The 23,675-nt window shown below is 32.8% G+C and overlaps 1 protein-coding gene across 1 annotated transcript in view; it reads right to left on the bottom strand.

The window, feature by feature from the left end:
• DOK6 (docking protein 6) overlaps positions 1–23,675 on the bottom strand; it is a 672,272-nt gene that overhangs the window by 169,225 nt on the left and 479,372 nt on the right. The gene's annotated exons all lie outside the window — the stretch shown is intronic.

Genomic DNA, 23,675 nt, shown 5'->3' with positions numbered 1-23,675 from the left:
GGGGAAGACATGAACAGAATATTTTTGTTAAAATACTAAATTTCTTTGAAACTTTTAGAGATTTTAATTAATTCCTTGTAATATTGCCCCAGATATGGAAAAACAAAACAAAACAAAATCAAAACAGTCAACCACCAATACCACTATCAGCAAATAAGCATTAACAAAAAATCAATCATTTTAAAAGAGAACAGAATTAAGGGAATGAGATGCTTAATTGAGCATTAATTGTAATCAAGGAAATATTCCTAAGAATTTATATTGACAAAAGGCATTACCGGATACACCCCCACACCTCCACATACTTCCATCCACAAATATACCCACACACACAACCCTCCCTACCCCACCGACACACACACACACACACACACACACACACACACACACACACATATATATAATGGGCTGAGTAATAAATGCCATTACTTATTTTCTTTAAATATGTCCAATATTCAAAGAAAGCCTAACTCTGAGATAGTAATGTCTCAATTGAAATATTTTATTCATATCATAAATTTATGACATCTGGGGAAAAAAACCACAACAAAAAAAGGAAATGGATGTAGCTTTTAATTAATAATTATGTACTTCAAAGATCTATGATTTCATTAGTATTGTTAAGCTAAGTGATGCAGTAGATAGAACATTGAACTTAAAGTCAGGAATGTTGGAGTTCAAATCCTCTCTCAGCTATCTACTACATACAAAGTTGTATAACTTTGGCAAGTCATTAAGATCTTAAAGAAGAAAATAACTTTGAAAATTAGAATTCACATGTAATGGGGATAAAATTGAACCATTTATATTAACATCAGCAGTAAAATAAGGTTGCCCAGTATCACTATTACTATTTAATATTGTATTAGGAATGCTAATTTTGTCAATAAGAAAAGAAAAAGAGATTAAAGGAATTAGAGTAGGTAAGGAGGAAACCAAATTATCACTCTTTGCAGATGATATGATGGTATACTTAGAGAACCCCAGAGATTCTACTAAAAAGCTATTAGAAATAATCCACAAATTTAGCAAAGTTGCAGGATACAAAATAAATTCACATAAATCATCAGAATTTTTATACGTCACTAACAAAATCCAACAGGAAGAGATACAAAGAGAAATTCTATTTAAAATAACTGTTGATAGTATAAAATATTTGGGAATCTATCTGCCAAGGAAAAGTCAGGAACTATATGAGCAAAACTATAAAACATTTTTCACACAAATAAAGTCAGATCTAAAGAATTGGAAAAATATCAAATACTCTTGGATAGGTCTAGCAAACATAATAAAGATGACAATACTATCTAAACTAATCTATTGATTTAGTGCTATACAATCAAATTCCCAAGACACTATTTTACTGATCTAGAAAAAAAATAGCAACAAAATTCACCTGGAAGAACAAAAAGTCATGAATTTCAAGGGAACTAATGAAAAAAAAAAAATCAAATGAAGGTGGCCTAACTATACCAGATTTAAAACTATATTATAAAGCAGTGGTCATCAAAACAATTTGGTATTGGCTAAGAAATAGACTGGTTTATCAATGGAATAAGTTAGGTTCACAGGACAAAATAGTCAATAATTATAGCAATTGAGTGTTTGATAAGCCCAAAGGCCCCAGGTTTTGGGATATGAATTCACTATTTGACAAAAACTGCTGGGAAAATTGGAAACTAGTATGGCAGAAACTAGGCATTGACCCACACTTAACACCATACACCAAGATAAGTCAAAATGAGTTTTTGATCTAGGCATAAAGAATGAGATTATAAATAAATTAGAAGAACATAGGATAGTTTATCTCTCAGACCTATGGAGGAGGAAGGAATTTGTGACCAAAGAGATCATTATTGATCACAAAATAGATAATTTTGATCATATTAAGTTAAAAAGGTTTTGTACAAACAAAACTAATGCAGACAAGATTAGAAGGAAGCAATAAACTTGAAAAACATTTTTACATTCAAAGGTTCTAAAAAGGCTTCATTTCCAAAAAAGAGAGAGAGAGAGAGAGAGAGAGAGAGAGAGAGAGAATTGACTCAAATTTAGAAGAAATCAAGCCATTCTTCAATTGATAAATGTTCAAAGGATATGACAATTTTCAGATGAAGAAATTGAAATAATTTCTAGTCATATGAAAAGGTGTTCCAAATCACTATTGATCAGAGAAATGCAAATTAAGACAACTCTGAGATACTACTACACATCTGTCAGATTGGTTAAGATGACAGGAAAAGATAATGATGAATGTTAGAGGTGATGTGGGAAAACTGGGACACTGATAAATTGTTGATGGAAGAGCCTCTGAATGTAGATTGACCCAGGGAAATGAGAGGCAGGACACAGCCCCAAGATATCAATCAAAAGACAGGTGGGGCATGATGACAGCTGAGGTAACACCCAGAAAGTCTTTAGAAGGTCAGGACTCTGATGTGATCAATCAGCCTTTCATAATGTTCTCTACTTGCTCCCTTCTACAATGATCTAATAGCTAAATTATCATTTGTTCTCCTAATTTGTTTGTTATCCTTTGTTATTTCCAAAGCATATATCCATTTTGACCTTATTTTGGAATAGGGCATGAGATGTAGGTCTATGCTGAGTTCCTAGCATATTATTTTCCAGTTTTCTAAGCAATTTTTGTCAAATAGTGAATTCTTATTCCAGAACTTGAAGTTTGGGTGTTTATCAAATACTACATTGCTATAGGCCTTGATTGTTATGTCATGTGTATCTAATGTATTCCACTGATCCACCACTCTTATTTATTAGCTAGTACCAAATGGTTTTGATGACATCTGCTTTAAAATATAGTTTTAGATTTGGTATTGGTAAGCCACCATCCTTTGTATTTTTTTCCATTAATTCCCCTAATATTCTTGACTTTTTGTTTTTCCAGATGAACTTTGTTATTTTTTCTAGTTCTCTATTTTGTCTAGTTCTCAATTATGATAATAGTTTTCCTGATATTGAAGCAGTCCTGCATTTCTGGTATAAATTGTCTTTATTTTTCTATATTTTTTTCCTATTTTGCATCTAAGTTTTAAATAAATAAATAATTTGAAAAAAAAATGTTTTGTAAGAACAAAGAATGAGAATAATAGAAAAAATAACTTTCCCCTTTGGAACAGGTAATAATGAATAGATAGAAAATTATAGGTAGGAAGTTTGAGCAATGGCAAAACACCCAGAATATAACCTAGAAGGTATTCAACATTAAAAACATGACTATAAGTTCTACAAAAGCATTTCTTAATTATTCTTTTATCTCCCCCATAATGTAGAGCAGTTCTGTGCACATAATAGCTTCCTAATAAATGAAATGATCACTGAATAAAAGTCAATAATGTAAAGATTGTTACCCTTCAGGAAAAGACCACAATACATAGACTTATTTCTAGAAAAAAAATACTTAATTTAAATCATCAAAATGATTAACTGGGTTGATGTTTTTAGTTTTCTGATGAGACTGTACAAAAGATTTGCAGAAAATTTCCTTTTGGCTCAATTTGTTCTGCATGCAGCTGAAAAAAGATGCTGCTTGTTTCCCAATGAATCTCAAAGGAATTTCCAGAAGAAATGAAATGTCTCAAGAGGTTTTAGACATTATAGAATCAGCGATTGGGATCCCGTAGGGCACCATATAGCCTGCACTTAGCTTTTGTGAAAAGAGATCTTAATAAAATTCAAACAGAGTGAAATGGAAAGTCTAGGGAAAAATGAAGAGTTTTCTCAAAGTAAAATAAAACAAGATTTTTGTTGTTGCTGTTGATTCAGAGGGGGATAATATTTAGTTATTTAGGAAATATAATCAAGGCAAAAAAATTCTTATTTTATACTCAATAATGAAAAAGCAATCATCTATGGTCAGATCATGCCCTTTTAAATGAATCTTTCAAGTAGGAAAGTTTCTTAAAATGTCTTTTTTAATTACCAAAAAAAAAACAAGTAAGTTTTATTTTTCTACAAGAAAAGAAAAACTTGAATTTTTTCTTTTAATTGTATTCTTTGCTCCCTGTCTTCAAGAAAGGATACATTATGAGAGAATGGAAAAAGGAAACTAATAAAAAAGTTGAACATAAAAACAACTGGAAAAAATTGTGATTGGAGTTAAAAATGTTTTTTTTCTTTAACAGATAATATCAGATACAAAAGCAAGATTCATGTAATTATTTGCAAAATGAGGAGAAATAAACACTTGAGAAAAAATGAAACATCTTCTCTGCAATATAATAACATAATCACTTTCTAATTTATATAGCCACATGAACTTTTAAAAATATCTGCATCCAGCTATAAGGCTAAAGATAATATGTGGAAAAACTGTATTATTACAAGTTTATAATGTTATAGGCAAAGATTATTGCATCATACTTTCAGTTATTGAGAAGAAAGGAATATAATTAGGAACAATTGGAAATCAATTATAGTTATTTTCTTTGGTCACATCAATGATGAGGACAATTGCATATGGAAAAGATGGTGACAGAGGACAGAAAACTAATACCCAACTGAGTGGTGTCAGATCACAATAACTTCTCAGTGAGTAGAGATAATTGGAGGTTTCTTTCTATATCTTACTAATCTTTAATCAGAGAATTTGAGAGTTGGAAGGATTTAAACTAATCTAATTTATGCCTGAAATAAGAAAGCTTTCCATAATATTCCTGGCAAGTTTATCATTGACCTTCCATCATCTAGTTTTCCAGAGTTGTAGAACTCAGTGCTTCTTGAGGAAGCTGCTTGAGTTTTATACAGCTCAGTTTGTTAACGAATTCTTTATTTTATTAAACTCATATTTTCTGACCCATAGTTTTTGTGCACACATTGATACTAGTTGGTCTGCCAAAGCCAAGCAGAACACTTTTAATCCCTCTCCAATATAATAACCTTAGATATATCTGAAGATTTCTATTACAGCCCTCTTCTCTAGGTTAAATGTTTTCTTTGAAGATTAGTACTATAACCCTCTTTCTCTAGGGTAGTTAACTTCCAATGATTCTTTTGTGGCATGGTTTCCAGACTCTTCAGTATTTTGTTGACAATATTCTTGAAGTACTTCAATTTTTCCATGCCTCTCCTTAAATACGGCTCCCAGAACTGAACTTAATACTACAGATAGGACCTGACCAGGAAAAAGTACAGAAGGACTATTATCTGATTCATTTAGAATACTTTGCTTCTCTTGGAGCAAACTAAGAAATGAAAACCCAGTGTAGGATAAAGCCCTACTCTGAAATAACATACCTTGGAAAATATTACTTTATTAAGGGTACACTGATAAACATCAAATGAAATGTCTTGACAACTGTGGTATCATAGATATTTAGATACTATCATGATTAGCTGAGGCCTTAATTTCTGGAAAAAAAAAAACAGATTCCTTTTCCTCAAGTCACATCAGTCAAGGGGGTTATTATTAAGTACATCATCTAGCCCAAAGAATAAAGAATTAAGAAAAACTATTGTCCAGGCTATGATATACATATATTAACCACACATTTAGGCCCATTTACAATACAAACATTATATAAACATATAGTACATCTTCTGCATAGTTATATTTTCGTTTTGTTTTGCTTGGCATTGTCAAAAGATAATAGGGAAGGTTAAATGGATAAAATGGATAAAAATGGGTAGTGAATTAGACTACATTTGGGAAATTATGAAGGACTTTGGCGATTCCAAATTATTATCTGAAAAAAAAGCTTATTTATAAGCAAAAGTTCTAATAATGAAAAAATAGAATCTTCAAAGAATTGTAATTATTGACAATTCAAAAAGTAAAAGAGAAACACATGATATGTACAAGCAGTCTGCAATTTTTCTAATGACAATTTATGGGACTGGAATAACATAAAAGGTATCATCTAGAACATTCATAATAATAAGTAAGGTGATTGCAAATCAGGAAGAAAAGATAACTGAACACTGTATGTTTAAAGGCTATGAGGAATGTCTTCAATATATTAATTTATGTAGCTCTTCTGTGGAGGAGTTATATCAGGTTAGGCACAATAACTAGAGAAAATCAAATAGTGTAGGTTTGGGATATGTACAAGGGGAGGTATTGCTAGCATTTATCCATCAAAGTATAATAGCAAAATTTAAACAAAACTTTGTAGTAAAGTCACTTTCACATGCTTATTCAGATTATTATTTTTTTGGAGTGTGGAATTATGAAGATGAAATTCTTATTGATATGAAAATCATAAAGCATAGGGAATCTTGATAGAGGTACTAGACATACCATAACCTAAAATATATTTTTATAATCATTATCTTTGGTTAAAAAAATAAATATATGTACATGTGTACATACGTATAGGTGAAATCATCCTAGAGATGGATGCAATGATCTTAGGTAATTTCTTTCATTACTAATTTCATATGGAATATATTCCTATTTTTTAAAGAACTAGACAGACAACCCTCAGATACACCAATTTAAATGTCAAATAGGAGAATAAAGCAAAGGATCTAGCCTAAAGACACAATGGCACTTTTGCAGAGTATTTAAAATTTAATGTTTAATTATAGAAAATAATGAAATTCTTAACAGCACAGCTTTTCTTCATAATAGTTAAAAGCAATGAACACAATCTGTCCTATTTACAGTTTAATCTTTATTGTCACTTAGCAATAATGGCATCTTAATTTTTAGTACCTTTGAAAGGAAAGAAGTCCTAGATAGGAGCTTTTCTTTGGAAAATAGAGAATATCCTCAAATCAATTAACTCCATTGTTGAAATATATTTTTATGATCATAGTTCACTTTGATAAAACACTTTTTAGTTTATAAAGCACTTTGCATGATTTATATAAATTAATCCTAACAATAATGTTGTGAGGAAAGTAGAACAAATATATTACTTGATCTATATTAAGGATTTGGGAAGTCATCTAGTGCAAAAACTTCTAAATTTATAGAACTTGGCTACAATAGGCCTAATCAATGCTTATTTGGTTTCTATTTGAAAACCTAACTTTGAATTCACTTGTTCTCTAATGCAATACATTCCATTTCCTCCATTTATGAAGAAAATTTTACCTGTGCTGAATCTGAAATCTGTGTTCCTATAATTTTTATTAACTAGTCCTTTTGCTTACTTCAGGATAAAGCATGAAACATTTAGTTGTTCCTGTAGGTGATAGCCTTTTTGATATTTGAAGACCATCTTCATGTCTTTTTTTTCTCTAGACCAAACATCTATGATTCCTTCAATTGGTCTTTTTATTATTCAGTTTAGCATCCTCCTGTGAATATACTTCAGTTTTTCCATGCCCTTCTAATATCATGCAGTTTCATAATTCCTTTTTCTCCAACAAGAATATTATATATACATAGATAGATAGTTTTTTTTTTTAAATATAGGCAGCAGGGTATGCTGGAGCCAGCTCAAACTAGTTCATTAAAGCCAAATGATAAATTTTTAGTGTGAGCATTTATACTTAGGAAACCCACAAATGCTACAAATCAGTTTGATTTATTGTTCTGTTGATTGCCCATACAAGAAAGTGTTGGAGAAAAATATTAATAATGCAGATGAAAATGAAAAGTATATCAAGTGTCCTTTTTATTGGAGTGTTATCTAAACATTTATCAATGTATTATTCTTGGCGAGGTCCTTATGATTTTTCTGAACTATTAGCTTATTATGGCTGTCAAAAAAAAAAAAAAAACCAAGACCAAAGTAAATTTAACATTGTTTGATGATTCCTTCTTACTAAACCTATTCTGGCTCTTGGTGAAGATATCTCCCTTTTAGACGTGCTCATAAACAATCTTACACCCACACAAACAACTTATAGAACAGCTAATACTTGAACCCAGGTGTTCTGACACCCCGTTTATGGCTCATTCCATGAATCTCCAAAATGTTCTATATCAGCCATTCGAACCCCTACCTGAGTCATGTAGTCATGTATCTTCTCTATAATATGCTTAACAAGTAGTTCTCTGGATTTTCCTGAACGATTCCTATTATGTTTAATGTACTAGAGACAGTCTATTCCATTTCAGGATGGTTCTAACTGTAAGAAAATGCTTTCTTATACTGAGCATAAATCTGCTCCTATGAAAGATTCACCCATGATTCCTGTACATTTGATTCCTTTCACATTTCAATCTTTCAAATACTTGGAAAACTGTCATATCAAGCCCTATTCCCACTATATGGAGACTGTGATCTCCAGTCCTCTCAGCATTCTATAAGCCACCATCTGGATATATCTCACTTTGTCAATATTCTTCCTAAAAACATAGTTTCCCAAATAGGTCATATTACTATGGTTGTGATATGATGATCTAAGCAGAACAGAATCTAGCTATCAATTCTTTCATTTGGGACATGATACTTCTATTAATACATACTCAAGATTGGGCATCTAGGTGGTACAGTGGATAGAGCACCAGTCCTGAAGTCAGGAGGACCTGATTTCAAATCTGGTCTCAGACACTTAACACTTCCTAACTGTGTGACCCTGGGCAAGTCACTTAATTCCAATTGCCTCAGCAAAAAAACAAAAAATACTAAGATTACATTAAGTATTAGGAGTACCACATCACACTACTGACTCACCAAGCCAGAAATGAAGCTCAGAGCAATGACTTGCCTAAGAGTAGAAACATAAGAAATGTATTTGGATTTTAATCATAGAATCTTTGAGGGCATTCTCCACACATACACACACACACACACACACACACACACACACACACAGAATGTTTAAAGCTGTGAATATACATCTCTAAATGTGAATATACATCTCCAAAATAACAAAACTTGTTGGCCACCACTTGAAAATGACATATTTCTCCTAGACTGTTGACAGGCAAGTAAACTCATGGTTGAGGAATTTTTACTAAATTTAATAGACATATTACTAAATGTCATTGAATTGGAAATCAAGAATTTGATTTCCCTTCATCATTTTGAAGGGGTAACTAGCAATGAGATTTTGCTGCTGAGACCTAAAAAACATTGTACTCAAATCCTCAAATGGATCTATGATCTCACTGATTTGGAAATTTCATCAAATGAGGAAGACTGAAACCCATCTATGCTTGTCGATATTATGCAACTCTGGTTCATGTCCTCCAATAAGTATACTGAAGAGCATCTGTGTTCAATAGGCTAGAAATCTTGCTCATTTTCTCCTGACATTAGGAAGGTACCAGGGAAAACAACTAGCTGTCCACTTGCCATTCCTGGTCCTTGCTATCTGCTCAACTTATCTTAGCGTCCTATCACTTATTTACATGATAATAGAATTTGCTTCAAAAATTTTCTTCAGATTTACCCATTGGTTATATGCTGCAACATGCTTATAGCCACCATTTCTTCAATGTGATTTTCATTTTGACTTATGAGTTGTTGCCATACAGGAATAGAAATGGAATGTTAGAATCAAAAAGAATGGGCTTTTATTTTAGAGTGAACTGTATAAATATATATAATTGTCTTACTATTTATAAATAGAATTAATTACACTTATTTTTTAATTAAATGGAATTCAATAGTACTGCAAATAAAATTACAATTACTGGTATTAATGTTGATCCTTTAGCATTCTCAAGAAAGATATTGAAAGTAGAGTTTTGAATCGAATGTATCATGTATTTTTATATATTATACATAAAAACATACTAATATGTTTATGAATATATGAATTACATATTATACAGATCCATTCCTATAGTGTTTAAGGATTAATATATAGATCATACTTTTCTTATTAAACATATTGCAAAGTAATATGTGTTTAAATGAAAGTCATCAACTTATATGATAATAAATGACTAGATAAAACTAGTAATCAGGAAGATTCTGAAATTCAAACATATCAGAACTTTTATCTTTTTTGAATAAAAGATCACTGATGCATTATAATTTCTAGTCTATGAAATCTTTTCCCATTATCAAAATAGGTCATTCAAGAAGATAGTAGAACAAAAATTATCTTAAAATAGTATACAACTGTCTTTAAAAAAAAAAAAAGCTTTTATTTGTACAATTTGAATGAACTCCTATAGTAGGTTTTCCATTCTAAAATGGTAACCAGAATCTACTACTGCAGGGAACATAGAATTTCAATTTCAATCCCACACACAACCCTCATCTCTTCCATAAAAAAGTCTCTGTTCTTTACAATAGCAATTCTCCCCTTCTTTTTTCATTTCTGAGGTTAGTCTTAGAGATTGGTGAATTTTTTACCTTTCTCTTTTTAACATTTGTCTAGATTTCTCATAATCTGAAGTTAAAAGAATATAATATATATATATATATATATATATATATATATATGAATAAAAATTTCCTCATCATAAAGTATTATTATTTCAACAGTTTCCCTTGAAGACCTTGTCATTTGGAGAATATAATATGGTAGCTTGGAATTATTCATTCCTTTATTTGGTCCATTTATTTGAACTTTTGGGGTATAGAGTATGTACAGGGAAGACTAGTGTCTCTGGATGAGGGATGTCATGTCCTTTTCAGGACTGCTTTCCACCTTTAGAGTCGACCTGATCCAACTAACTCTTACCTATGGCTCCAAGAAGCACAGTGGCCAAATTCTGGTTAACTAAAGTTGAGGGCAACAGAGAGGTCTCAAACCCATTGATGAGTTGGGGAATGGGGGATCTATCCCAAACATGTGAAGACTTCCGCAGGTGGAATGGACAGATGAGAACAATTTGTTTCAATGGCATTAAAAGTAGCTGAAATGGGAGCTATGAAGTACTTACAGCTTGATTAGACATCAAAGATACCAAGATCATTCACTACATCTTAAGCTATCACCAGTGTTCTTGATTCTGTCCTGACACTGGATGATGATGAGTTTGAAAGACAGAGTGAGTAACTTTATGCAATTCTTCCTCACTTAAATCAAATTTACACACAAATCAAAAGACATCAAACTATTTTACTATTTCTCTTTATCTCAAAGCCCTGTGATAACAGCCAAGTGACAAAGTAGTAGTACACTGGGAGCTATAGTCACAATCTTGCACACAGGTGACCCACACAGATCATAGGGTTGTCTTTTTACTGGAAACAGCAGTGAAATTTAGCAGACCCCTGTGTATCTCAGCAGCATTTTAAGGATAACACTGTTCACCTCTTGGTATCTCAGCAGCATTTTAAGGATAACACTGTTCATCTCTTGTTATGAAGAAGGGGGAAGAAAAGGTGCTCTAAAAGTTGTCTGCTTATCCAACCTTGATCTATTTACTGTAATAATCAGGGATAATGCCTTGAAATGCTTAGGGCTGATGGAAGCCACATTGATTGGTGTTAAGGACATGATCCTGGAAAGATGGACTGAACATTTTCATACTGTTCTCAACAGAGTGTCATCTATCAATGCTGAATCACTGACTGTTTATCTCAGGTTTAAGGGAATTCCTCCCCAATTGAAGTTACAATTGAAGAAGAGATTTTGAATGTCATTAGTTCCTTTCATGTGGCACAGCATCTAATATTGAGTCTATTTCAGCTGAGATTTACAAAGTGGGGTTCATTGATCATACAAAAAGTTGAAATTTTCTGGGCTATTTGGCAAGAGAATATTATTTCCCAGGAGTTCAAGGAATCCTGTCCGTCTTTATTAAAGGAAAGGGAATAGATCGTGATTTCACAATCCCTGTGATTCTTAGAAGGGAGGATCTATCTTTTAGTCATTGCTGGCAAGATTCTTGTCAGAATCTTCCTTAATAGGCTGATTCTTTACCTAAATGAAGGTCTTCTACCTGAGAACCAATGTGATTTCAGAAATAGTAAAAGAAGGGTCAATATGGTGTTTGCTGCCCAATAACTTCTGGAGAAATTACAGGAGCAGAACAGAATTCTGTACATCGCATTTTTAGATCTGACCAAGGTCTTTCATACTGTAAGTTCTGAGACCTTATGGAAAATTATGTCAAAATTTGATTGTCTAGAAAAGTTCATCAGTATTGTATATCAGTTTAATGATAGTACGCTTGCTTGGGTTCGGGATAATCAATGATGATGCTTTTGTTCTTTTCTGATCACTAAGAGAGTGAAATAAAGTTGTATGCTTGCACCCATGCTTTTTATCATGATATTTTCAGCCATATTGTCAAATGTCTTCATTGGGGACTGACATAGAATCAATGTCAGTTACTACACTGCTGGTAAATTCTTCAACTTGAAAAGGCTATGTGGGGAGGATTTGGGGAAGATGGCAGAGTAGGTTGGCAAATTTCAAGCTCTCCAGATTTCTCCCACAAATGGAATAAATTTGTGCCTCAGAATGAACATAAGACAGGTGAAAAATCAAGAGGATTTGGGGCAAAACAGGGATTCTTCTGTTGCAACCCAATAAGCTAAAGACCCCAGCCTGAGATTAACCCATGTGAAGTGGAAATACCTCCCTGCTAGCTCTGAAGAAACACCAAGTGGGGACACTCTGAGCTAGCTGGGTATGCCTGGAGTCTCAACGGGAACCACAGAGACTTTCACCCGCCTGACTGTTCTGGGAGTCTGGGAAGACAGGGAATCTCAACTGATTAGGAATTCCAAGCCCAGCTGTGCTATTCAGACACTGCCTTGGGTGAAAAAGAACCAGAATTGGGTAGAGGCACTAAAAGCTGTTGGTAATTGCAGAAAAATGGAGCTCTTGGTTTGGGGTTCCTGGTAAGTGGGGAGAATTGAGAGGGAGTTTGAGGCACCACCCCCAAGTCCCATGATTAGAGGTGCTTACACTAATATCTTTTTTTTTTAAAAATGAACCTGTAAAGAAGAAAGAATCCTTACAGAGAAACTTACTATGGGAAAAGGGAAGACTGGGGTCCATTTTCAGAGGAGGACACTGAAGTAAAAAAAAGCTTCCTCAAAGAGTAATGTGAAATGGCTCCCTGCCAGAGAGGATTTATAGAACTCAAAAAAGAATTTAAAAATTAAATGAGACATTGAGGAAAAAAATAAAAATAAAAACCATCTAAGAAAAACAAGTATATAAAAGAAAGTCAACCAACTAGAAAAGGCGATATAGTCTCAAAGAGAAAAATAATTTTTTAAAAATTAGAAATGGGCAAGGAGAAGCCAGTGAAGCTATGAGAGATCAAGATATAACAAAACAGATTATAAAGAATGAGAAAATAGAACAGAATATGAAACATCTTATAAGAAAAATGACAGATCTAGAGAACAGATCAAGAAGAGAAAATATAAGAATAACTGGATTACCTGAAAGTTGTAATCAAAAAAAGAACCTCGACTCTATAATTCAGGAAATAATCCAAGACAGTTTTCTTGGAATGATAGTACATGAGGGGAAAGTAGAAACAGAAAAAATCCACAGATTATGACCTCAATGAGATCCTTTGCAGAAAACACACAGGAATATTATTGTCAAATTTCAAAACTCTCAGATGAATGAGAAAATTTTGCAAGAAACAAGAAAAATAAACAATTTGAACACACTGGAGCTACAGTTAGAATTGTACAGGACTTATCAGCAACAAAAGACTAAAGGTCCTGGAATCATATCTAACAATAATCAAAAGAAATAGGCCTATGGCCAAAAATATCATATCCAGCAAAATTATCCATAATACCGAAGAAGAAAAAATGACTATTCAACAGATTTTTAGGTCAACCAAATCTGAACTTAATAGAAAATTTAACATCTAAGAGTTAATATCAAAAATCAGTTTCAAGGAACTCAACATGGACAAATGATTTTTTTTTTTACATGGGAAATGTATACTATTTGTTTAAGACAAGAATAGGACAATTCAAAAGAAAGATTGTCAAAGTTAAGGTAAAAAAAAAAGTAATTATATTATACAAATGAGGTGTAGAGGAAGAATCGATACAGAAGCATTAGAGGGGAGAAAAAGGCTTGTAGTTCTGAAAACGTACTCATGTCAGGAATGGATTCAATAAGCAACAATACATACTTAAATGAAATTAAATTAAATCCTTATAATTTTTAAATATTGTGAATAGATATCTTTGCAGCTTTGGGTGGGTAGCACAGTAGATAGACTCCAGGCCCTGGAGTCAGAAAGACATCTTAATGTGCTCAAGTCTGGCCTCAGATACTTACAAATTGACTAATTCTGGGCAAGTCACTTAATCCTCCTCTATGAAAATTTTTCAACTATACAATTCCTCATCTATAAAATGAGCCAGACAAAGAAATGGAAAACCACTCCAGTTCTTTGCCAAGAAAACATCTAATGGGATCATGAAGATTCAGCCATGACTGAAAAACAACTGAACAGGAACAACCATGTTCCATGAGCAACAAACTATAGAGGTAGTGACAAGGGTGAACCCTGAAACTGTCCTCCTTGACTTTTGGGGTGACCTCTGAAACTCTCTTCTGACAGAGACTCACCCTTCAGAGTAGTTAAGTGGTTTCATCAAGATTAACCCAGTACCACTTCTTAATTAGCTGGAACTTAAGTGGTCTCATTCAGGTGGAGATCTAGACATGATATAACTTAAGTGGTCTCATTCAGCTGGAGATCTAGGCCTGGGGGCAGTGACAACATTGAAGGAATCTCATTCAATGGAAACCCTACCCCCAGACTTCTTATAAAATGACCATTTTAAACTCTACATCTTTGCAGAAGTCTGAAGCAGGATTATGCTTTGACAAGGGACCTCTCCTCTTGGCACAGCTGCCTACCAAGTCTCTTGCCTGCTGTAAAGATAACCTCTTCTCAGTTATAACCTCTATTTCTCTGAGAGGAGCTTGACACTCTCTATCTTCTCTTCTGAGATATGATGGGATCTTTTGCTGCCTCATCTCTTTCCCACGGAGGAAAAGGGAGACATGGTATTAGATGGAAGAGCAAATGAGAAATGGGGCCTCCAGTCCCAGAACTTCCAGAATGTTGGTGAGCAGGTGCTCTTTTTTGCTTTCTTTCAATACCCACTCTCTCTAAGTTCTGTCTGCCTGCATTTACCTTTGTCTTTGACAAAGGCTGCTCTCATAGCAGAAAGCACCTAGTCCTGCCTTAAGACAGTTTAGCCTAAATATTCTGTGTGCAAATTGATTTGGCTGCCATAAGTAAGGCTTGAGATTTGATGAACCTTTTAAGCAGAATGTCTGGAATTTGACTACTTCTTGATGTATAAGCATGAATGTCCATCAACTTGAGCTCTTCTTGGTTACTCATTTAGGTTCCTTCAAAGTAGTTTCCTGTTCCACTCCAGTGGAAGGCAATATATAGTAGATGTCAATGTTCTATTCTCCTCCTTGATCTGGCCTTATGCAGAAGAAAAATAAATTAAATAGTGATTAAAAGGAGAATAACCATCTCAGATCTTTTGTGCTTTTCTGGAAATTTCACAATTAGTAAGTCATCTGAATTAGGAAAAGATTCACAGAAGGATTAAGATAGAAGGGGATGAGGAGCTATTTTCTATTTATAAATCATTACAGATTAATTTAATTAGAACAGCTATCTGACATACATTATGGGCACAGGAGTTTTAGTGACAAAGGGGAGCATAGAGCAAGTGCCTATTTTGGAGATTGTGGTATTCTGAAAGGGTAGAAATTTATGTGTGTAATAAAGAGTAATGGGAGAGCCATAGAATTTCTGTTGCATGCCTTGAGCAAATAAACGATTTACCTCTCTTGAGTTCAAGTTTCTTCATGTGTAACATGGGGTAGTCAGATTTTCAAGGTTCCTTCTGAATTAATGACTGTATTCTGTGAACCTGTCTCTTACTGTCTTACCAGAAATCAAGAAAAGGTGACTTCCAGATTGGCTAAGATGACAGAAAAAAAAATAATGATGAATGTTGGAGGGGATGTGGGAAAACTGAGACACTGTTGCATTGTTGGTGGAATTGTGAATACATCCAACCATTCTGCAGAGCAATCTGGAATTATGCTCCAAAAGTTATCAAACTGTGCATACTCTTTGATCCAGCAATGTTACTACTGGGCTTATACCCCAAAGAGATACTAAAGAAGGGAAAGGGATCTGTATGTGCCAAAATGTTTGTGGCAGCCCTGTTTGTAGTGTCTAGAAACTGGAAATTGAATGGATGCCCATCAATTGGAGAATGGTTGAGTAAATTGTGGCATATGAATGTTATGGAATATTATTGTTCTGTAAGAAATGACCAGCAGGTCTCATTCAGAGAAGATTGGCAAGACTTACATGAACTGATGCTGAGTGAAATAACAGAATCAGGAGATCATTATACACTTCAACAACGATACTGTATGAGGATGTATTCTGATGGAAGTGGATTTCTTCGACAAAGAGAAGATCTAACTCAGTTCCAATTGATCAATGACGGACAGAAGCAGCTACACCCAGAGAAGGAACACTGGGAAATTAGTGTAAACTATTTGCATTTTTGCTTTTCTTCCCAAGCTATTTTTACCTTCTGAATCCAATTCTCCCTGTGCAACAAGAGAACTGTTGGGTTCTACACACACATATATTGTATCTAGGATATACTATAACATATTTAACATATATAAGACTTCCTGCCATCTGGGGGGGTGGGTGGGTGCAGGGAGGGAAGGGAAAAGTCGGAACAGTGAGCGCAAGGGATAATGTTGTTAAAAAAAATTACCCAGGCATATGTTCTGTCAATAAAAAGTTACAATTTAAAAAAAAAAAGTGAATTCTCTGAAACGACCTGTTCTCTGTTGTTCAAAGACCAAAGTAGCTAAGTGTAGTCATAACTACTAGGTTGGCAAGTAGGGGATCAGTTTTTAGTTATGGAAATTCATGAAATAAAGAAAAGATTGGGTCTTGTTCACCTGTGTTTTTATAATATGAGTGACAGAGTGACTAAAAAAAGAAAAGGTATAGAGGTTGCTAAGAATCATAATTTTTGGATTATCTATAAAAGTCAATTTAACTGTTGGTATTTTAAATGTGATTTCCCCCCACATATTGGAAGAGGTAAGAAATCAATATTTACATTTTTGAGATAAATGGGAGTGAAGACAAAAGATGTAGCTGTAAAGGATGGGTTATGGGATTATTTTTAGAGAGAAACAAATTGGTGTCATCTTGTGCTCAAAGATACTAAGAATCATCATTTCATGGAACCATGGAATTTCATCTTGAAATATTAATTGTAAACAAGCAAAAAAAATATACATGTGTCAACATTAGTTGTGGAAGTTGACAAAATAAATTCTGTGCACTTATTTTATGAGAAGCTCTTAAAAAAGTCAACTTTAAATTTAATACTTAATGATTTCAATGCAAAGATGAGCACAAGAGAGGATAATGAAAAATACAATGGAAAATATGATTCAGGCTTAAGAAACAAGAAAACAAATGTTTGTCAATTTAGAACTATATATATGAACATTTGGAAGAAAATCATAAAGCACTATATGGCACTAAGCATAGAAGTCTTAGAACATTTTTTAAAAAATGAAATTGAGTATATATTAGCACTTAAGAAACCAAAGGGTCAGCTATAGACCATAGATTAGTTAAAGGTCAAAATAAACATCATATATGAAAAACAAAAGGATAAAGATAAGAAGCTGTTTAAAAGCAATGATTAAATCAGATTCAACATGACTTACTCAAACAAGTTATCAATGACAAAAAAAATAGAAAATGAAAAAAAGATAAAATATTGAGAGTGGATTGTCATCATATAAAATGAAACCTGCTTTGAACCTTTCTTTTCTTCTCTGCTTGGGAATGAATAGTCCCCTCTCATAGCTCACAACAATTTTTGCACTTCTCTAAAATAAAATGTATCAAATACTAATTTGTATTACAGGTATGTGTACATTTTACATTTCTCTCTTAAATTGTAGTCTCTTTGATTTAGAAGTGGTTTTTTTTATCTAAACTTAAGACTTTCTTTAGGGCCTACTATTATAGTGCTTTACACATGATAGATACTGAGAGAAATTATTATTAAAAACCAATGATTTGGGGAGATCCAGAGTTTCTACTTTTTCTAACTTCAAACTCTGAAGGTCATTGCTGAAATTGAATTAACTTTTTAAAACAATCCTTTCAGGCCCCACCCAATTAGGGAAGCTTATTATGCTTTACTCAGGTTTGGGTAGGGATGAATTCTTTAAATAGATTGCCCACAGCTGGACAATTTAGAAACAAATGACATAAAGTTCATTAAAATAAAACCAGCCTCTCATTATAATATTCATTCTCTTATCAATTGTTAACCAATCATGAGTTCATTGCCACTCTTAAAAATACTCCTCTTCCAAGGGAACATAAGTTTTGAGCCCCATGAAGGTCTTTGGCATTTGAGAGCACCACTGGTGTCTTTTATTAATAATATGCTAACTTTATTAATGAAATGATTAAATTACTCAGAATTTACATATCCTGAACTTTTAAAATGTCAAAATATTTAGTAAATTTTTGTTAAATTGAATATTGTTTATTGCTTAGCGCCTCTAGATAAACTGCTATGAGATTCACAGGTCCAGAAAATTTTTAAAGTATTTTTCCAGTTTGAAAATTGTATTTCCTATTCTTAAACTATGACCTACAATGTCTTCAGACAACTTTGATCACCCTCTGGGGTGGGCTTGGCCAAATTAACAACTGTCTTGGTCAGAGTCTGCATCTGAAAAATTACTTCTCTCAGCAAAGTGGCAGATTTCCACTGGGGAAATCTGCCTTTCAATCCAACTGAACACAGTGAACATTGGAAAGGAAAGGGGAAAAACAGTTTACTATTTTTCCATGTCATGAAAAGGTCATTCATCAACCTATTTCTCTACCAGTGAAAGGTTGTGATTACACATTGCTAGTAATGCTGCCTTTTTGGAAATTCATTCTTTTTGTTTTTTTTCTGGGGACATGCTATTTTTTCCCTCATAGCATGCCTCATTATATTTAATATATGGCAGCATGTAGATCATGTTACTAGAAATGCAGGAGTGAAAATTCATTACCATATGCACAGCAAGCTTTCATATTCATAAGGAAGACATTTATAGTTGATCAGTATTGGTGGAAAGAGATACAATGCTTGGCCCTGGTTTTGGACTAGAGTGATTTAAATTGCTTTCTCTGGGGCTCTGTTTGAAGCATGACAGTTTACTTTAAAAGCAAAAAAAGGAAAACTGAATTTCTTTCACTACTTCATTGAATTTCTTTTGGGAATCAGTGTGAATGTAGCACTCAAAATAAATATTTTTAAATCGTAAATAAAACAACAAAAGTAAGCTGCCTCAGATTATTGTGTTGTTTTCTTATACTTTAGCACTGTTTGTATAATCAGTAATGAAATAGATATGATTGAATTTAAATCTAGACACATACAAGGAATTTTGTGGAAAAGAAATACATAAAAATATGGGAGACAGATTGGAGCAATTTATAGTTTTATAATTTATAGTTTAAATCTCTTATTGCAAATCACTAGATACAGAATTAGGAAACTTGAAGACAAAGGATTGGGTTCAAATCTTAATTCTGTCACTTATATGATTTTGTGAAAGTCATTGAAGCTTGCTTCAGTTTTGGCCTTGAACTTTGCCACTCCTTGGATGCTTGACTTTAAATGAGTTAAATTTTCTTCCTTATTATATATAAAATGATATTGTGGTTTGACCTTTTTAAATATCAGAGTTGTTGCCAGATCAAATGAGATAATAAATGTGAAAGTTTTTTTTTAAGGGTAAAACTTAAAAGTTATAAGTAATTACTATATACCACTAAAATTCTTTGATTATCATCCCTTCAGATCAAGGTTTATATGTTCTATTTAAGAATATAGATTTCCATCCATATTCTGTGAACTTTCTCCATTAATTAAGTTACTATTTTATTTGAATGTGTTCACTTGAAGGTCAGAATTATAGCTTTCCCCACTAATTCTCTCCCATCTTAGTAATTTTATTCATGTTTTAAAGGGACTGAGGTGAATAGCAGAATTCATCACATTGTTAATTCAAGAAATACTAAAACTGTAATTTACTTCAATAACAATAATAAAATAAATCAAGCACAGAAGCAAGTAGGTGGAAGATGGGAAGCAGTGGAATAAAGCAGAAAAATCAATTAGAATTAAGGCTCACCACTAATGTACTGTGTGACCCTGTTCAAGTCACTTAAATTATTGCTATATTTGCTTATTAATTTTTGTTTTTTCTTCTTAAATTGGATTAGGAATGCCTACTCATAAGATTATAGGTATCACTTATAGTAACATACATAAAGAAATATAAGAAGGAACAGAGACAAGATAATAGAGGAGAAATACTCAGGTATTCACTGGAGTGCTTTTAAATTCTCCAAAAATTCTGAAACAATGCCTCAAAATGAATTCTAGAGCAGCAGAATCAACAAAAGAACAAGTTGAAATATTTTTTTCTAGCTCAAAACAACTTTTAAGTTTTGTGGAAATATCTGTCTTCCTGGGGTGAGAGTGCAACACAGTCTAGCATGCTGGACCAAGGCACAAGCCATGTATCAACAAGCTAGCAGCAGACCAGGGTGGGGAGGAAGGAGTTAGGTTAAAGCTGGATGCTTTTGTGATAGAGGGACACTATCCAAAGCTTCAGTTTTTTGGGGCAGCTGATTTTATAGCTAATTTTAGCAATCTATAATTCTTTCAAGATGGTATTATATATGAAGAGTTGTGGTCACTGATCTCCTGGTCTGTGGGTCTGGTCTATTAGCCACCTCAAGTTAAAAGTCAAGAAACTGGCTGGAAAAATAAGCAAACAACAACAGCAAAAGAACCCAACCGTAGAAAGTTAATATAGTGACAGGGAAGCTCAAAACACAAAGTCAGAAGAATATAACAATGTTAAATAACGACATTCAAAATCTGAAAGAAAAGTGTAAATTGGTCTTAAGTCCAAAAAGGAATTCCTGGATGAGCTCAATTTATGAGAAATAGAAGAAAAATTGAGAAAAAAAAAAGAGTGATGGAAGAAAATCATGAAAAAAGAGTCACCAGTCTGATAAAAGAGGCACAAATAATACTGAAGAAAACAACACCTTTAAAAACAGAGACCAACTAATAAACAAGGCATAAAAATCTTCTGAAGAGAATACTTTAAAAAACATAATCAAAAAAATTTTGGGGAAAAGATGCACAAAAATCACTGAAGTCCTTAAAAAGCAGAATTGACCAAATGGAAAAGGTGGCTTAAAAAACTCACTAATTTCCTTCTATCAGTTTTTTCTCTCTGAATGCATCTTTCTTCATAAGTCTTAAGTCTCTCCATGTTTTTCTAAGTCAATGAGCATATAATTTCCTACACCACAACAATATTTCAACCCAATAATAATCTATTTGAGAGATTGCCTATGAAAGTCTCCTTCCACCCCTCAATTTTCTTCATTTCTTCAATTTTGGGCTATAAAGGTTTTATTCATACAAGAAAATTTTAATTTAAAATAATTAAAATTATTCTTTTTACATATTATGAGATCATAATTAAATTCTAACCCTTTATTTTTATCTTTGTGCAGATCTTTCATTTTTATGTTTTCTTAAAGCAATATATTGCTACCTAAGTTACCCTTGGTCTTAACCCCAGCTCTTTTGCTCTACAGAATATATTATTCTAAAACTTATGGAATTTCAGTATAGTAGCTGGTAGATCTTGTGTAATTCTTATTATTCTATGATATTTAATTTTATTATTTTTGTTGTTATTGCTTCCAATATTTTTTTCTTAACTTGGAAGCTTTGAAACTTGGCCAGGATGTGTCTGTAAGTTTTTCTCCTGAAATCTCTTTCAGATGGTGATCAGTGGAATTTTTTTTTCTTCTATTTCTACTTTATCTTTTCTTACTAAAACTTCAGGGAAATTTTTTTTATAATGTCTTCTAATGTTGTATCAAGATTCTTTTTTTTTAAACCATAGTTTTCAGAAAGTCTGACTATTTTTACATTATTTCTCCTTATCTGTTCTCCAAATTGACTTTTTCTGATGAAATGTTTCATTCTCTCTTCTATTTTTTCCATTCTTTTGATTTTGTTTTATTATTTCTTAATCTCTTAGAATGTGATTAACTTCCCCTTTGCCCAATTCTAGTTTTCAAGGAATTATTTTCTTCTTTAAGTTTTTGATTCTCTATTTACACAATCCCAGAAGCCACAAGTCCAGAAGCCAGGGCTGGTCATCATAGCTGTGCTTGTCCTTACTTGACAGTTGAAGTTCCCACAGTGTTCTACTCAGCTATCAGGCCACACTGTCTTCAGGAAGAAAATTTCTAAGCTGAGGCAAGCTTATTAAACCAATTGCCTCCCCTCCCTTTGTATCCCCCTCCCCCAGGACTTGTTTGTTGATTCCTCAGAAAACCTCAATTCAAAAACAAAAGAAATATATGACCATAAAACTATCATTGCATCAATGTTATTATTTTTAATAGCTAATTCATTTAAAATGTATTTTAGTAATGGTTTCCACTGTATAGAACCCCTCTTATATAGGTACTGAAGTGTCAGGAAATGGTTGCCTATTTGGGGACATCAGAATGCAGAGCCACTGATTGCTTTGAGCTAACATTTTACTTTTATAAAATTCTATGTATTACCACTACCCCTTCCAAGTTTAGATATTGGATTTAATTGTGCAAGCAACCCAAATTGGAGCTTGCAATGTAAACTTATTATAGTTACATTTAGTATATATATTTTTAAAGGCTATATTTTTGTCCTTATGCCCTATTTCTAGAAGTGAAGTGCTAGTTTGACTGTCCTTTATATTACTTTTACAATAATGATGGCTATGTTTTCTGTAGGCATTTGAACTCTCCTCTTATTTCCATACTTCTATCAATAAAGGTAGAAATTTTAACATCTAAATAAAATCATAATAATGTTTCCACTGCATTAAAAGAATTCTTTCTAAAGTAAGACATCCGGGAAAGAAAGTAATATAATTAGCATTTGTTGATGGATGACTAGTGTCAAGATACAGGGGATGAAAATGTTTATTGCAGTTAGAGGATATACCTGAACATACTGTGTACTACCATGACTCAAGAATGAATAGAATAAACTAAATGTGATTCTTTGGTTACTGCATAATCAAATAATATATTTCATCTATACACATATATGCATATTACATACAGATTTTTACCACTGTAACTCATTATTTGAATGTCCACTTGATATTTGTTTACAAATCATAGACAAGGAAGTAGACAGATGACTTGGAAATTCTACCAAGTTCTTAACCTAATACTCTTTCAACAATTCTGAGAAACCATTTTACATATGAGGAAACTGAGGCAAATGACCTTAAATTATTTGCCTATAGTCACACAATTAAAAAACATAAGGCTAGATTAGAATTTAGGTCTTCTTGACTTTAGACCCAGATTCTACTCATTGTGTTACTTAGGTATCTCATCTGCCAAGAACATTTAACAAAATTTATTTCAACAATTTTAAACTTTCATGTCTAAAGCTAATATAAAATTCAAAATGTAGATACAAGTTTATTCATAAGACATAAGACAATAAATTGACATGGAATTTTTCAGAAAAATTTTTTGATTATGTGCATTTGATTTTACAATGGAAATTATACTTCTTTTCCCTACCTTAGTTTTATCCTAATAAAACTACTTGGACTTTTGTTACATCTATTCTATTTTTGCAAGGAAATTGGAGTTACATGACTTGCCCATGGTCACATAGTTATGAAGTTTTAATTGTTTAAGGTTGTATTTGAACTCA

This window comes from Sarcophilus harrisii, chromosome 1, assembly GCF_902635505.1.
Source record: "Sarcophilus harrisii chromosome 1, mSarHar1.11, whole genome shotgun sequence".
NCBI classification, from domain to species: Eukaryota; Metazoa; Chordata; class Mammalia; order Dasyuromorphia; family Dasyuridae; genus Sarcophilus; species Sarcophilus harrisii.
Note: the sequence above shows the minus strand (reverse complement) of the source record. Positions and strands in the feature narration are given on the sequence as shown.